Source organism: Artibeus jamaicensis, unplaced genomic scaffold (genome assembly GCF_021234435.1).
Source record: "Artibeus jamaicensis isolate MK-2021 breed Jamaican fruit bat unplaced genomic scaffold, CSHL_Jam_final contig_585, whole genome shotgun sequence".
Taxonomy (NCBI): Eukaryota; Metazoa; Chordata; class Mammalia; order Chiroptera; family Phyllostomidae; genus Artibeus; species Artibeus jamaicensis.
The window spans coordinates 15267611-15274903 of NW_026521894.1; positions in this window are offsets into that span (position 1 = coordinate 15267611).

A 7293-nucleotide genomic window follows, 5' to 3' on the forward strand; every position below is an offset into this window, starting at 1 on the left:
CCCAGGCATGTGCCCTGACTGGGAATCGAACCTCGACCCTGTGGTTCACAGGCCTGCACTCAATCCAATGAGCTATGCCAGCCAGGACTGATTTATTGTTTTAATTTGATCATTTCACCTAAAATGCCATATGGTGTGCTTGAGTGTGATACTATTATGTTACAGAATTACATGCTTATGATTTTGTAATAAAAGGTTTTGTAACAAAGAGGGGTGTTATTTGTGTCAGACCCTGTATATAGCACATCCAAAGAGGGTTATGGGAGGAGTTGAATGAAGGTGTGGACAGGATGAAGATAACCCACAAAGGATACGATAGTAGCCTCAGTTAGGATAAGTTACCACCTCTAAGACCTAGTGTCAGGACCAAGTGTTTGTGTGGACAAGTTCACCCAAAGGAGCAATAAATTAAATGGAGGAATGCAGCCAACACACTTAATCTGGCAGGAGCTGATGAATAACTGCCCTGACTTCACTCTCCTACAATATGTTCTATGAGGAGAGGAACTTTGTCTCACTCATTTACTTATATGCACAGCAGAAATCATGCCAGGGATGTCGGAGGTGCCCAGTAAATTTTCTTTAGTGAATAAAAGAATAAATGAGTGAATGAGCAAGTGAATGGAAAAATGGATGAATGAGTAAAACAGACTCATGGGACTCTTACTGAGTTCTTTACTTGTTTTTAAAAAAAAATCAAAGAGCAATTCCACTTTCCTTGCTTTCCTAATGCGTGTCAATGTCATGAGATCTCATTATTTTATTTTTAGAAAAAATGATCAATAAGTGCATTGTACCAGAAGACCCTCACTGGGACTTTTGAGTTGAGCACATTACTTAGCAAATGCTAACACGGGAACTTGAGGATATTTAGTGAACCTGCTGAAGTCTACACATTAATGCAATTCAGACCAATAGAGAAACAACTATCTATTAACCTCAGCATTGTGGGGTCCAAAAAAGCTTTACCAACTATTGGGTTTGTAATCTGTAAAATAAATCAAAACATAACAACAGTTAACCTTGAAAACCTTTTGATTACCTCCCAGGGGATAATTTTCTTGAAGGCAGCATAATGAGGTAGAAAAAAACATTGCCCTGAATTAAGCAAAACTCAGTACCAAACCCTTGCTCTGCTATGTTCCAGTTATGTAACAAAAAGATATTCCTTATTATTTTTTAAAAATCCCAATTTTATCATTTGTTAATTGAGTATAAGCTCACTTGTATTTAGTATTGTGTCAAAAAGTAAACGAGAAAATATATTTGAAGATTCTTGCATGTAGTGTATGTTCTAGGCATGTAAGTCTATTGCTTTCCTTGGAGTTTATTAATTTCATATATACTTTTTTTGATTTTATAAATGTTTCATAAATTCTTGATGTTATATAGTTGATCAATTTAGAATCCATTTCAATAGGCTCTATCAGAAAAGAAAGAACAATGGCATGTTTTTGTATAACTTTCTCTTCTTATTTATTCTTTGAACCTGAGATCTAGAAATAGTCCAATCCTGAGATGGCAGTAGCCAAAAACCCAATTTAAAAATTAAAATAAAGATAAATAAAAACAGAGGTATTGAACTGAAGTCTTAGAATTCTCTTATTAAAATTTTAAATGTTTTATATCATCATTCTATTTTTCTTTTATAAAAAGAAATATAATAAAATTTTAAACTCTTCTATTCTTAGTAGAATTCTATCATTTAACAATATTGTTTTGTGTGATATGAAGAAGCAATAGTAGCTTTTGTGGGTTTTATTCTTCTTGTAAAGGATTAGAGCCAGCTTTGAGTTAAAGTGAGTTAACCAACCATTGGAAGGTAAGTTATTTCTTTGTGGACTCCGGAATACCCATTCAGTTTTCTGGAAGAGGTATGTAAATGAGGTTCTAAACAAACAAATATATATTATATTAACAGATACTTTACAAAAGTGATTTATTCCTGATGGGATTTATTATTCATTTTTAGAAAACAAGGCTTTTAAGTATTTTATACATAAATTGCTTTTATTTTTGAATACACACACATCTTCTTTTTTATTAATCTTGTTGTATAAGAATTATTTATTGGGAAGCTTTTTTCTATCCCCACTTCAAATCATAATGCAGTATGGTTTATCCCTTGAAGCTAAGCTATGCTGCTCTCAGGGTTCAGGTGTGTCCAGACACATCTGTAAGGCTGGTGCCATGTTCTCCTAGCAAGAGAGACTGGGGAATATCTCTGAGAAAGACTTACAATAAGGGAAGAAAGAGTCCAAGTGCATAAGCCTGGTCCAGGGATAAAACTAGGGTCCACTTACCAGAGAGGCTACAGGCCTTAGGGAAGGAAAATGGGAGTAAGGTCTGGGGATGAGACAGACACAGAGGTGGTTTTGGGTGCTAGAGGGTAGCAGAAGTCCCACTGTCCCATGAGTCCCATGTCTTTCTTCAGGAGGGTGAAATTTGGCTAGGGTTATTAAGGCCTTCTATGATACTATCTTATATAGGCATTTTACTGATCTAACACAAGTCTGCAAATTGTTGTCCATTCCACTTTACTTGTAGGATTGTGAGTTTCTAGTAAGGGAAAAACTTTCCCTCTTGCACAGACTTGAACCTGGAGGCAGTGGAGACTGAGTGCTACTGGTGAAGGCGTCTTTCACAACTGGTGACTCCAGGTGGTCAGCTGGGTGGATGGGGAAGGAAACAGAGAAGCACCGAAAATGGCATTTCCCTTGGAACATGAAAGCCTTGTCACTTCTCCTGTTTTATATTGGCCTAATCTTCAAACGTAATGAGATGTGAACCATCTACATTTTGTGATGTCATTTGACATGACACATTTTTGCTTTTTGTATTTTGGAATACTAGCCAACAATTTTTTAGAAAGAATATTTAATAAAACTTGCTTACTGGATTTAAATAAATGTTATTTTAAATAAAACTTTAGCTTCAATAAAATAAAATATTTGCAGAAGCCACCAAAATATGCAGCAAACAGAGTGGAGCTCTCTGAGTAAGGTGACATGTTGAGGAAAACACGTGATTTACTGCAAATATTGCTCCAGTTTGCACATTTTAGTTTCCTCAGACTGATCAGTCAGCTTATCAACTTCCTAATACCCACTTTACAGTTCCTGAGAAAGATCATTTCCCCAGAAACAATGAAAAAGAGTGTTCGTAAATGTATACATCTATACATTACATATATAGATTGCTGTCTAACCTCTTGAGAAGTGTTTACTGGGAAAATCTTTTCAGAAAGCAGGTCATTCCCTTCCTTAAGTTGTTTGAAGAGCCTTGTCCCTTGATTTCACATTTCACAAAAATATATTTCCCTTGCTACATAGAAAGTACTTTGTTTTTCAATGTTTTTTTTTGAAGCTGTTACGAGTCTGACATAAGATGCATGTGAAATGTTCAGATGTTTGGCAGCTATAATGTAACTATCGTGATTGAAACCAACCACAAAACTCATTTTTCAGCCCTCTTCGGTCCCCTATATGAAACATTTTGACTACATCATCAATTTAGAATTATACAGCTTCACACTGAATTTCACTGTTTCCAAGTTCATGAGTAGATCCAGAAAAATTCTTTGCAATTTTTCTTTGCTAGTAATAAACTTTACATGTCTATTTGCTAGTTTTGTGTTTCTAAACTATCAGAAGTAAAGAAAAAACTTTTGTGGGTTAGTACTCCTCATAAAACAAAGATTTGTTGAATCAATGAATGAGTAAGTAATGTTAGGAGTGGATTTACAGTGCAGCTAAAGAATGAGCTTTATAGCAAGGTCCTCATATGGTCTTATTTTTGGAAAATTTGCAAAAGTTGTATTTTCAAAGAGCAATCAACTAAAAGCTAATTGCTGTTTCTTTTTCTTAATTTCTCCTTCATCACCTGGCTCGTTGGTGACAATGGAGTGTCTGTAGGCATTTTGGAATCTAATAGGAAATGAAAATTTAGACATGTTTAATTTGGATTTGGTAGGATGTTTATGTGGTTTGCAGTTACTTCTTCACATAGATGAATTAATGCTAGATGTCACTGCAGAAATGGCTTTCAGTCTGCTATTGCCTCTGTGCTAAACCTATTCAGTGTTATGTTAGGAAAATCCAGTGCTAGAGATCTTCATGGTGATGTGCAAGTTCCCTACGGTTCTTAGTACCAGGGGGGTGTGGGTAGCAGAACAGTTATTAGTTATAAAATTTGAAAAGTGGAACCTAGAAGCTAATGGGGAAAAATTTTAAAAATCTTAAGTAGAAGATTAAATTCTCATTGACAACTTGTCAAAATGACTCTTTCAGTGATATAGTTGCTAATGAAATACATAATTATAAATATAGTGTGCTTTTACATTTTAAATGGGAAGTTCATGAGACAGAATTTATTAGAATTCATAAAGGCACAAACATTAGCATCACTATAAATATATATGAAAGTAGCATGGTGGAGAAAATTCTCAAATTTGCCAACTTTTTAAAAGGTCATATGACCTTACCAATGAATTGCAGTGTTAAAAAATTATAAACCACCCAATAACATAACCAGATTTTAATCAACCAGGTTGTAGAAAAGACTAAATAATCTTTTTATTATTCTCATAGAAAACATTACAAGATCCTTATTCTATGAAGAGTTAAAGAATATACAGCCACAACATCAGATAAATGTGCTCTAGAGGAGTATCATGCATTTAATTTAAAAAAAGGTTATCTTGTTTTTCTATATTTGTAAAATTTATAGTACTTGTCAGTTTTTAATATCTAAGTTGTGGTGGCTTCATTTCTCATTTTAAATAAATGATAGCTTTTAACCTAAGTTTATATTTTTAACTAAGGAGGCTACCCAAATTCTTTATGTTTCAGGCCCTTCAAATTTGATATACCCCTGTATATGGAAATTTTCATAAAGATTTTACAAATGAACTTCATGGAAGTATAATTTGTATACGATAAAATGCAAACATTTTATGTAAAGAGTTTGGTGATGTCTGACAGATATGAACAGTCAGGCCACTACAGCCCCAATCAAGAGAGTTCCTTCTCAGTCAATACCCACTCTTTGCCCCGCCTTTAGGGAACTGCTTGTCTGTTTTCTATCACTATAGATAAGACTTTTCTTTCCTAAAGTTTCTTATACATTGAATTATATAGTATGTTCTCCTTTGTGTCTGGCTTCTTTTCCTCATCTTAACATTTTCAATATTAATCTTTGATGTTATAAGAATCAATAGTTAATTCCCTCTTGTTGCTGAGTAGTATTTCTTGAGAGACATTTGGGTTATGCCCAGTTTTTGTCTATTATGAATAAAGTGCTGTTCTTTAACATGATTTTCTGTGGAAATATATTTTTGTTTCTCTTCAGTAAATAGTAGAAGTGGAATTACTGGGTCAAGTGGTCAGTTTATATATATTATATATATATACACACATACACATATATGTACACACACACGTGAAATTTTAACTTTTTGTTATTTTGTTGTGCCCACTAAAGATCTAGCTCAAAATTTTATTTATCAATTCAATAAATATTTATTATGCCCTGTGCAAGATACCAGGGAATCAAAGATGAATAAAACACAAACCCTATCCTAAAGCACACACAGAATAAAAAGGCAAACATTTCAAAGCTGGAATTTCTCAGGAATGGTGGTCAGGAGAGGCATACGCTGGGTCTTGTTGGAGATGGGAGAGTTCATCAGGCAGGTATTGGGTGAGGACACAGCAGGCAGTCAGAGGAATTTCCACGTGCAGAGGCATGGTATAGGAATATATCACGTAGCATGGTGTATCTGGGAAACTAGAAAAGTGTGGCATATCTGTGAAACTGCCAGTGATGTGGTATTGTAGGATGAGAAGAATATTAGATGGAGTTAGAACAGGGAGGTGGGCAGATCAAGCAGCACACTGAATACTAAGGAATGCTTTCTGAGGCCTCATCTCACCAATATACAGCTAATCACTTCTTTATGTATCTGTCTTCTCACTATAAGTTCCTCGAGGTGGTCTTTGCTATTTTCAGTGTGTGACACAATGCTCGGCACTTATTAGGGTGTTAGAAAATTAGAGTTTATGCAAGAACGAGTGAACAAATGAGAACGAATGGAATGAATTGCGTTTTTTGTCACTGAACAGGTTGAGAAAAAAATTCTTCTTTGCCAAAGGCCTATGAAATATCCTTTGTGAAGACACATTAGAAATACATATTTATTTCTTTACTGAAGCAAGGTCATGCGTATAATCTTCTTACGAGCTTGATTTATTAATTTCAATTGTCTTTATGATCAATACTAATTTCATGGCCTCATTGACTTTAGAGTGATCTGCATGGATGGCTGAGATAGTTGAAAAGAATGGATCAACTGTGCTGCAGTTTCCTTAATTTTGTGGTAAAATTGGCCTTAAAATTGTAGCACTGAAAAAAAAATACTTTTCTTAAGAGAAGCTAGAAATCCTTATATATTGTAAGATATCCAATCTCTTCACCATAAATTGATACTGTATTTTCTAATGAGTGTTTTCATTTGTGCTGGAGCTCATAAAATTCTATTATCTTTATGCTCTTCATTTATGCAGGTTTAAACAGGCCAAGAGTGCACCCTTATTTACTAAAACATGTATGCTTTGGCAATTTGTTTTAATAATAGGTTGTATTTATGGCATTGCTCATTCACTTTGGTAATGGCAAAAGAAATACAGAATGGGAGAGAAGGCAGTCTGAGAAAGCAGGAAGATATTTTAGAAGAATAGAGTGGGAGCAGGACCAATCAGGAGGGAGATTTGGGATGTTCTGAATTATTAATGAATTAAATTTGGAGTAATGAAGTAATTAGTCATCTAAATCAAGCTACTTCTGAGAGTGAAAGGGCATGGCAAATAATTATGCCTGGACAATAGGCAGACAGACAAGGATGGTCACCGTAGTTAAAGTGCTGTTTCTGGATCTTTATGTTTCAGATTGTTGTCAGTTCTTATCACTCACTACCTTATGAAGTTCTAACTTGCAGCTCTTTAACTTTTTTTTAAAGTTCCCACAAACACTTTTCGAAATGGGATAACTATTGTGGTTCAACAAGGGAGGAATTATTTTTCAAACTGCTATGGAAATGTTAAGAAAGATACTGGCCTCAGGGGGTAGAGGACATGAAAAGCAGGATGAGTCAGAGGATGTCCATGAGTTTTCCGCATCAAATTATACCATTTTTTGATTCAGAAGGGAGTAAGTACATCTAAACTTTCTCAGGTGTGGATGTGTTCATTTCTCTCTCTCTTTTAAAATGTGTTATTTATTTTTAGAGAGAGGGGA